Source organism: Trichechus manatus, unplaced genomic scaffold (assembly GCF_000243295.1).
Source record: "Trichechus manatus latirostris isolate Lorelei unplaced genomic scaffold, TriManLat1.0 scaffold00093, whole genome shotgun sequence".
NCBI lineage: Eukaryota > Metazoa > Chordata > Mammalia > Sirenia > Trichechidae > Trichechus > Trichechus manatus.
In genome coordinates this window covers 4,954,446-4,965,199 of record NW_004444029.1, presented here as the reverse complement: position 1 = coordinate 4,965,199, position 10,754 = coordinate 4,954,446, and the positions used below count along the sequence as shown (strand labels likewise).

Here is a 10,754-nt window from a genome sequence, read left to right as displayed (position 1 = left end):
CAAGGCCAGCAATACACCTTCAGTATCCTACATCAGGGCTATATCAAATCTCCAGCCCTATGGCATAACTTAATCCATAGGGACCTTGGTTGACTTTCCCTTCCACAAGATGTCACACTAGTCCATTACACTGATGACATTATGCTGACTGAACCTAGTAAGGAAGAAATATCAATGACTCTGGACTTATTGGTAAAACATTTGCGTGCTAGAGGGTTGGAAATTAATCCAAAAAATTCAGGCCCCTTCCACCTCAGCGAAATTTCTAGGGGTCCAGTGGTGTGGGGCATGTCGAGCTATTCCTTCTAAAGTGAAGGATAAGTTATTAAAGGAAGCAGAACACCTAGTGGGCCTCTTTGGATTTTGGAGACAACATATCCCTCATTTAGGTGTGCTACTCTGTCCAGTTTTCAAGCGACCCAAAAAGCTACTAGTTTTGAGTGGGGCCTAGAGCAAGAGAAGGCTCTGCAACAGGTTCAGGATGCCATGCAAGTAGCTCGGCCATTTGGGCCATATGCTCCAGCTGATCCAATGGTGCTTGAAGTGTCAGTAGTAGATAGAGATGCCGTTTGGCGTGTTTGGCAGGCCCCTATTGGTGAATCACAGTGCAAACCATTAGAATTTTGGAGTAAAGCCCTGATATCCTCTGCAGATAACTACTCTCCTGTTGAGGAATAGTTTTTGGCTTGTTACTGGGCCTTAGTAGAGACTGCATGCTTAACCATGTGCCACCAAGTCACCATGTGACCTGAGCTGTCCATCATGAACTGGGTGTTGTCTGACCCACAGAGCCGTAAAATTGGACGTGCACAGCAGCACTGTATCATTAAACAGAAGTAGTATATATGAGATTGGGCCCGAGCAGAACCTGAAGGCACGAGTAAATTGCATGAGGACGTGGCCCAGATGCCCATGGTCTCCACTTCTGTCACACTACCTTCCATCTCCCAGTCTGCACCTGTGACCTCATGGGTAATTCCTTATGATCAGTTGACCAAGGAAGAGAAAACTTATGCCTGGTTTACAGATGGTTCTGCACAATATGCAGGAACCACTCGAAAGTGGACTGCAGCAGCACTATAGCCCCTTTCTGGGACTATAGTGGTGAAGGAGAGCGGTGAAGGGAAATCCTCTCAATGGGCAGAACTTCGAGCAGTGCATCTGGTTGTTCACTTTGCTTGGAAGGAGAAATGGCTAGATGTGTGACTGTGTACTGATTCATGGGCTGTGGCCAATGGTTTGGCTGGATGTTCAGGGACTTGGAAGGAACATTATTGGAAAATTAGAGACAAGGAAGTATGGGGAAGAGTATGTGGATAGACCTCTCTGAATGGGCCAAAGAAGTGAAGATATTTCTGTCTCATATGAATGCTCACCAAAGGGTGACCAAGGCAGACGATGATTTTAACAATTAAGTGGATAGGATGATGCATTCTGTGGAAACCAGTCAGCCTCTTTCCCTAGCCACTCCTGTCATTGCCCAATGGGCTTATGAACAAAGTGGCTGTGGACGCAGGGATGGAGGTTGTGCGTGGGCTCAGCAACATGGACTTCCACTCCTCAAGGCCAACTTGACTACAGACACTGCTGAGTGCCCAATTTGCCAGCAGCAGAGACTAACACTGAGTCCCCGATATGGCACCATTCCTCAGGGCGATCAGCCAGTAGCCTGGTGGCAGGTTGATTATATTGGACTACTTTCATCATGGGAAGTGCAGCATTTTGTTTTTACTGGAATAGACACTTACTCTGGATATGGATTTGCCTTTCCTGCACACAATGCTTCTGCCAAAAATACCATCTGTGGACTTAAGAATGCTTTATCCACCATCGTGTTATCCCACACAGCATGGACTCAGATCAAGGTACTCAATTCACAGCAGATGAAGTGCTCATGCTCATGGAATTCACTTGTCTTACCATGTTTCCATCATCCTGAAGCAGCTGACTTGATAGAACTATGAAATGGCCTTCTAAAAACAAAATTATGGCAGCAGCTAAGTGGCAATACCTTGCAGGGTTGGGGCAGTGTTCTCCAGGAGGCTGTATATGTTCTAAACAAGCATTCAGTGTATGATGCTGTTTCTCCCATAGTCAGGATTCATGGGTCCAGGAATGAAGGGGTGGCAATGGGAATGCCACCAATCACTATTACCCTGAGTGAACCACTCATAAAATTTTTGCTTCCTGTCTCTGCGACCCTATTCTCTGAAGGTCTAGATGTCCTAGTTCCAAAGGAAGGAATGCTCCCACCTGGAGACACATCACGGATTCCATTGAACCATTGAACTGAAAGTTAAGAATGCCTTCAAGCCTTTTTGGGCTCTTTATGCCTCTGGATCAACAGGCACAGAAGGGAGTTACTTTGTTGACTGGTGTGATTGATCCTGATTACCAAGAGGAAATCGGATTTATATTACATAATGGAGGCAAAGAAGAGCAGGTCTGGAATGCAGGAGATCCTTTTAGGGTGTCTCTTAGTACTACCATACCCTGTGATTAAATTCAATGGAAAACTACAGCAACCCAATTCCGACATGACTACTAATGACCCAAGACTCTTTAGGAATGAAGGTTTGGGTCACCCCACCAGGCAAAGAACCATGACCAGCTAAGGTGCTTTTGGAGGGCAAAGGGAATACAGATTGGGTGGTGGAAGAAGGTAGTTCTAAATACCAGTTACGACCACTTGATGTGTTGCAGAAATGAGAAATGTAATTGTTATGATTATTTCTTCCTCATATGTGTGCACCAAATATTTTTCTTTTCTTTGCTTATAGAACATAAGATGTAAACAGGGCTAGTGCTTTTTTGACTGTACACATGTTAGTTGTATCATATTAGGCGCAAGTATGACTTTATAGTTGCCTTTATTCAGAGATTATGTATGGTTTAAGGAGATGTGTAAGGTGCCAAGTTGACAAGGGGTGGACTGTGATGATTAGTAACCTTGTACCCTGTAAAGCAAATACAAAACACTAAACAGAGAACTCATCCCTCAGATTCCAAAAATTAAACTAGATAAAAGCCGATTGAGTTATACATACTACTCATTTTGAAGATAACTCTCTAATCTTTACCTTGCAAAAGCATTAGGATGATTCTGAATAAGATTGAGAAAAAGCTGACGTTGAAATTTGGGGCAATTAAGTGAAGATTGGGTCTGTTGCATTCAATGATCTTGTTCTAGAGCAAATATTTCTCCAGCTCTTCAATTTCCTACAGAAGGTACATATGATTTCATGGGATTTCCGTGCCACTTGGGCAGGCTGTCAGCCACTTCCTTCTGCACTGGCCAGCCCCAGGCCTTGAAGAAAGGTGTCAGGTTGTTCTGCACTTTTTCAGAGAACTTCTTCACACACAGGTTCATCTTGCTGGCGTTGTCTCTGGGCAGGCCAGAAAGGGTATGGTACTGAGCAAAGATCTGGATGAAAGTCTCCCACCCAAAGCCTTCCTGGATCTGGAGAGAGAGAAGGGGCCAAGTGAGGCGTCTGGTCTACCAAAGCCACCCCACATAATAAGGCAACACTTAGTCACCAACCACCTTTTAGCATTGATTGAGCTCTTATCAGCAGCCTTTTCCTTCCCCACCCTCCAGTATGCCCATTTCATTGCCTGGTGTCCTCATACTCTGTTTCTTTCCAATTCCAGGGCAGAATCTATGCTGCACATTGCTTGATCCATAGTAGGCTCTCAATAAATGGTAGTTAGTTTTTGTATTTCTCTAGCTTCTTAGCTTAGTGGTAGATGAAGACCTGAATCTACTGAAGTGAGGATACCCTCACCTCTTGCGTAGCTGGTAATTTAGAAATCACTAAACCCCCCTATACTACCCAATCCAAAAAGTCGAGTCAATTCTGACTCATGGTGACCCTCCCATGCATTACAGAGTAGAACTGTCCCACAGGGTTTTCTTGTCTATAATCTTTACAGAAGCAGATTGACAGGATTTTCTTCCGTGGTGCCACTGAATGGGTTTGAACCACCAACATTTAGGTTAGTAGTTGAGTGCAAATCATTTGTGCCACCCAAGGACCTTCCATACCACTGAAATGTAATGAAATTTTATTCTTTGTTGAAGCCTTGACTATTGATAAGTCTGCCAAATTGCTTTATGGACTACAGCCTACAGGAAAAGAGAAGACAAGCAGATGTGTGAGATGAATGTGCCCTTTTGTGGCTGGAGCTAGGATGGACTCATGGCTTAGAGAGAGATGGTGCTCAGAGGTGGGTTCTCCGAAGGCCTCTGGAAATATCCCTGTGTTGGCCAGGATTGCAAACTTTAGGGCCAGAAGGGACAGCCTCCTGGACCATCACTTAGGAATCAATGACCCTGGGGGACCACAGCCTTGAGGACAAGTTAATGCTGAGCTTTCCAGCCAGTGACACTTCCATGCTTTCATTTTTGTTTGGTTGGGGCCACAGCCTGGGCCATTGAGACACGTCTAATACTGATTGTGATCAACTATTTATAGAATGTCTATATGGCACCCGCTGTAGTGCTACACACCAGGGTCACAGAGGTGAGAAAGGAGGAGTCCTCCATACTGCCTAGAGAGACAAGTGCTTAAGCATGTAAACGGCAATATGGTGTCCTGACGGCCACATTAGCACACAGGGGAGGAAGTTAACAGCAACAGCTCAAGGAAGAGCGTTCAGGGAAGTCTTCCAGAGAAGGTGACGAACAGGAGTGTTCCTGGTGTAGGAAGAAGGCAGCACTACTCTAGGAAAGAACGGTGTTTGTAAATGCACAGAACCATGAACACTGTGACGTGCTGTGGAGACAGGGAAGCTTGGATTTGCTGGAGAGAAGAAAAGGTGTGAGGAACCTAGAACCCAAGGTAAGAGGAGAAAGCAGAGACCAGATAACAGAGATCTTGGCGTTTTACCTGAAGGCTATGGGAAGCTATTAAAGGGCTTTAAGCTGAATGTATGGTTTATTTGGCAGCACCCTATAAGATGGGTCCATTGGGATCATGGCTAGAGGCAGGGGCCTCATTAGGAGGCTACAGGAATTATCCAGGTGAGAGACCGTGGCAGCCTGGGTTTTGAGTGGGCAAATGAGGAGGTGGGAGGCTCCAGGGTGATGGACAGCCACACAGAGAGCAAGAAAGGGTTTTGAATTGAACTTCCACACTCAGCTTCTGGCTGAGACCACGTCTACTTCATGAAGATGCTCTGACAGATGACTTATTCAAGACAAGGGCCCAAAGTTATTTTGCTGCCTGAAGTATTTGAACGTGGACAAGGAGAGCGAATGGCCAGACATGGTGCACTGTGGTGCACAAAGCCAGGATCTGGAATCCAAACCTGGAACCTGAGTTCTGTCTGTCCTGTCTCATTGATGATAGGTTCAAGGGCAAGTGCTTATGCCCTTTAACCTTCCATTTTCACAGCTGTAAGATGGGCATCATGACAAATCTCAGGCTGCTGGCGAGGATCAGAAGGGGAGATGGAAGAGCAGGCTTTCAAGAAGCTGTAAAATGCTCTGCATGTTTGTTTCATCATGAAGCCAGCACTCACCACATTTGGGGTTTGAGTAGGAAGATGTAATTTTGAGATGCTACCAGGTCAGGCTCCCCACAATATATTCTTGTGGTGACCTGCACCCCTGTCCTTGTTGTATGGGTTTTGCCACTGTTGTCGAAGCCATAACAAATAGCTTGGGAGAAGCGATGCCAGTTTGTGTTTGGCAAGGCTGAGATGTCATCTTGAAGCTATCTGGATCCAAGTCTGTGCTGTTGTGGTGGACATTTCACAGTGATTCCCACCCACTCTCATTTACTTCCAAAAGGTGTGAGGTGGAGGAAGGGTGGCGGGACGAGCATCTTTGTCCACCTGTTATCAGTTTAGATGTGTTACACCTTCCACAGAGACCTCTCCATGCAACCCAGCTCCTCCCCCAACCCCCACCCCACGTCCAGGGCTGGGATGCTGGAGGAGTTGGAGGGCTCCTGGGACCCCAGGGCTACACAGTTGTGGATTCAAGGCTGCACCCTCTCCTTCTGCCCAGTACCTGGAGTTATGTTTCCAAGGCCATTCACATACTCCAGTTATTCAGGGAGGTTCCCCTGCCCAGGTGCATCCTGACCCTACTCTCCCGGTTTTGAGGATTCAGTGCAAGGTAGGCCTGGTCCCTGGGGATGCCCAGGACTGTCTCATTCACGTACACCAACCACAGGTTGCAGGTAACCTCAGTGGTGTGCAGGGGAGACTCCTACCTGGGTTGTGGCCCAGCTCGTGGCTGGGTCCCCACAGCCCATGCTGCCGCATTCTCACCTCATTGATGAGCTCAGACACCATCTCCAAGAGGCCCGTGATAGGGTACCCTGCATGCATCTAGGCTGGGGACCAGAGGAAGAGATGGGTATGTGTGACCTTCCTGTGGGCTGTGTCACCCTCACCATCCCACGAGACTAGGACCCTTTTGGTAAACCCCTATCAATCAGAACAGCATGACCTCACCTCTCTGCCCAAGATTCTTGGAAACCTAATTAGTCCCTTCTCCACTTCACGTCTCATCCCTGCCCTGGCTCTGAAGGGTACGTGCCTGTGGGCTCACGTTTTCCCTTCTCAGGGGTGATGGCCATGTGCATCAGTGCTGTGATGCCCTGGCTGTGGATTGGGACTCTCTGAGGGAAGGCAGTGAGGCTCTCTCTGCGGGCGCTTAGCCTCACTTCATCTCACGTAATCATCTCATAGCCTCCCCATCTCTCCCTGAGTGCCTCCACTTCCTCTGGGTTTCTCAACACTTTGCCAGTCTGCTTTGGTCTGCTCTAAGTTGCTGGAAACCTCCCAGCCCGCCGCTTGTCCTTGCCGACTCTGACCCCCTCATTTCTTGGCTCTTCATGAGGCCACATGTGAGTATCTAGTGCTGGTTTTCTCCTCCCTGCTTGCTGCCCTGTGATTCCTCCCTTCTTGGAGATTTGAGTGATAAGCTGCCTTCTCAGATCCTAAGTGTTAGGATGCAGTGTTTCCCCCACTGATCACAGCAAAACTGTGCTTTGTAGTTCGGTGACGTCTGCTCACTTGGAATGTGGGTTTCTGGAGCATTCTAGGGTACCCACCCACCAAGAGCTGCACATTGGTAATGGTCCTTTCAGAGTGGTGAAAAGGGAAGGGCTGGGTGCCCAGCCTGGCCATGGCCACCATCATCTCATCATCTTGTCCCAGAGGCACATCAGGGACTCAAGTTTCTCCAGGGAGCGCAGGTCAGCAGTTGGCACGGTCAGGAGATGTTGTCTGTTGCCAGTTCCCCCCAGGGCTCCACTCTTTCCTGGATGCACCTCCTCCACTCCCCCCCTGGGACGCCTTACCCAGAACAGAGGTTGTAGGGCCTACTCTCACACCTCCTTCCCCGGTTCACATTACAGAACTTTCACCCCACTAGGGATGCCTTGGATTAATAAAGCCTTTCCTTTTTTAAAATATAGAGAAGCTATCTCTTTCCCTGCCTTCTCTGACAGCTCCAAGGACAGTGTGATGTGTCTTCCTCAAGCCTCAGCCCTCTGTCCACCCATCAGGCCCACTGGCCACGCACAAGCCAGCCTGTCCCCCCCTCCGCCACCGCCCCGCCTAGCCAGTCCCTGCTCACCCAGCTGGAAGTACTGCACAGGCATGGCCCTGCCTGTGGTGACCGGCACTGGGCTCAGAACACTGTTATGGGGCACGATGACGTAGAGAGGCCCCCCCAGAGCCAAGAGATAGACTGCTTTTTGTGGTCCAGGCAGTAATGATGGGTCACCTCAGGGGGGCGGGACTAAGTGTTGGCACTGCTTATGTTCTCCACGTGGCAGCCAGTCTGCACCTGTCACCAGGGGAAGGGGTGGTTATGGGGACGCTTGTGTGTGGGGTGTGCGTGTGTGCATGTGTTTGCTGTGTGGTGTGTGCATGTGTGGTATGTGTGTGCACGTGTGGTGTGTGTGCGTGTGTGCACGTGCATGTGTGTGCTGTGTGGTGTGTGTGTCTGTCTATGGGTATCTGTGTGTCTGTATGTCTGTTGTATGGTGTGTGTGTGTGCATGTGTGTGCTGTGTGGTGTATGCACATGTGGTGTGTGTGTGCATGTGTGTGCTGTTTGGAGCGTGTCTGTGTCTATGGGTATCTGTGTGTCTGTATGTCTGTGTATGGTGTGTGCTCTGTGGTGTGTGCATGTGTGATGTGTGTGTGCATGCATGTGTGTGCTGCGTGGAGTGTGTGTGTGTCTATGGGTATCTGTGGGTCTGTATGGCTGTGTATGGTGTGTGTGTGTGCATATGTGTGCTGTGTGTGATGTGTGGAGTGTGTGTATGTGTGTGCTGCGTGTGGTGTGTGTGTGTTTATGGGTATATGTGTGTCTGTAATTTTAGTTTTGTGCTAACAGAAAGTCTGGGGGCCATGTCTTCCAGGGTCCCTCCAGTCTCAGTCAGACCATAAAGTCCGGTCTTTTTACTAGAATTTGAGTTCTGCACCCCGCTTTTCTCCTGCTCTGTCAGGGACTCTCTGTTGTGTTCCCTGTCAGGGCAGTCATTGGTGGTAAGGGCTACCCTTCTTGACCGGGCACTCCTTAGTCACAGGCGGGAAGCCCTCCTGTTGGAACATTTTCAGGACATTCCTGCCATGAACTCATAGACAGGAGTCCCCTTCTACAGGATTCGAAAAAGGTGGGGAAATCTCTCCGGAGCTGCTCCTCCCAGGCCGTCTCCATGTCTGTTGCCTTTCTGGACAGCATGGCCTTGAGCTCATAGAGATCCCTGCACACGTGGTAGATCCTCGTCCCCGGCCTGGGGACCAGGTAGCAGCCCTAGTCAGTGTAATTGTTGGAGATGCCCAGGCTGGTGAGGAACATGTTGGCCGGGTACTGAGCTATGCAGTTAGAACCTGAGTTATTGGAGGCCCAGTACCAGGCAGGCCTGGCCACCTATCAGCAGTCCCCCTCCCTCAGTGATAAATTCCTTCACCTTGTGTAGGTTCTACTTGGCCCAGAAGGTGCAGACAAAGACACTCGTGTTGATGGTCAGGAAGTCACTTTGGCCCTGCTCCAGGTTATGTTTTGATAACAGAAGGCCCTGGTATTTCATTTCTGGCCTCAGCCCAATCGTTCCTCTCTGGTGTCCTGCCAGCCAGCGCAAAGCATTGACCATGAACTGGGCCATCTGGGGTACTACAGTGAGCCCTCATGGCTGACCAGCACCACACAGCTGTGGACGGAGCTGGAGGCAACCTGGAAGCTGTTGAGGTGGTTGCCCAGCCCCAGGGGGAAGGCCAGCACTCTGTGCACCAGCAGCTGGGAGTAGATCCTCCTGCCACTGATGTCCAGCTTTGAGATCCCTCCCAGAAGCTGCTCCTGATCCCTACTGAGGTCTTCCCCAAACCTGGAGAGAGAAAGGTGAGCACAAAATGGCGCAGGAGATGACATCTAGGCCTGAGCTCATTTGTTAAAAACCCAGAAGAGGAAAGACTGGGGATAATAATTTCCATCTTGCTTTGCACATCTTCAAATCAGTGTTGACCGTGAGTAACGAATATCACAAAACAGTGAGGTTTTTACTTATGCCACTGTCTTGAGATGTGCATATGAATTTGCCCAGAGAAAACTTCCAGGATGAACTGCTGTTTTAGTCAGCACTGTGATGAATAGTGTGATTTATAATTTGTCTATTTGAATAGCTAAAAATACAGTGAAACTTGTGAGCACCGAAACCCAATGGGGCTGCCTTGTATTTTCACATCCTGCAAATTTTCCGCCTTCAACAAGGTGCAGCCTTACCACTTTTTTATCACTCTCTGTCAGTGGAAAATATTTGAGTTTTCCTTCTCTGACAGGTTTCAATTCATAGCAATCCTATATGACAGAGTAGAACTGCCCCACAGGGTTTCCAGGGTTGTCTTTACGGAAGCAGACTGCCACATCTTTCCCCCGGGGAGCAGCTGGTGGGTTCAAACCATGGATCTTTTGGTTATCAGCCAGCGTTTAACCACTGCACCATCAGGGCATTGCTAGTGATATAATGGTAAGCAAACCGGACGTATTCTGGTTTCCTATGACCTTGATAGTCTGTTTCTCCACCTCCCAGACATCTCTTTCTGCATAGTGTTGATCGCTCATGCAGTCAGGTGTCCTAGGCAGGCAAATTCCACTCCCAAGTACTGAAAATAGGACATGGAGATGGCTAAGGGCTTTGTGTTCTGGCCTTTTGGTTCCCACATCTGCTGGTTCCATTTATACCCTGATCCCATCTTCTCAAAATCCTCCCCTCAGCCCTCATTCTTCCATTTCCAAACCTTTCCTACTGCTGCACCTCTCCTTTCTCCAGTCCCTCATAATCCATTTCAAGTCAGGCTTGACCTAGGAGCTTCCTTAGTTGATCAAACAAAGTCTTGGGGTCACCCAATTTTTCTTTCTTTCACTCAAGAAATAGTTGGAGTGGTTTTGGGGTGCCAGTAACTGCTCCATGCTGGGAAGCACAAGAGTGAATGAGACAGAAAACACCCTGTCCCCAAGCACTTAGCACCCAGTCTATATGAGAATAACAAAGGGAGGATGTCCTTTTTCAGCCCCTGTCACTTTTATGATTGCATTAATGTGATGGTTAAGATTGTGTGTCAACTTGGCTGGGCCATGATTCTCACTGTTTTAATGTAATCACTCCCATGATTGAATATACTGTGAGTAGCCAATCAGATGAAAGCGAGTCTCCTTGGAGGTGTGGCCCGCATCTGTATATAAGCAGACGTTCTGGCTTTTTGCTCTCTCTGGATCCTGCAGCTGCTTCC

General features: G+C 48.5%; 1 pseudogene; it reads right to left on the bottom strand.

Annotated features, from left to right (window-relative positions):
* Positions 1–3,211: 3,211 nt before the first annotated feature.
* Positions 3,212–10,754, bottom strand: part of LOC101355797 (TRPM8 channel-associated factor 2-like) — a 15,375-nt pseudogene continuing 7,832 nt past the window's right edge.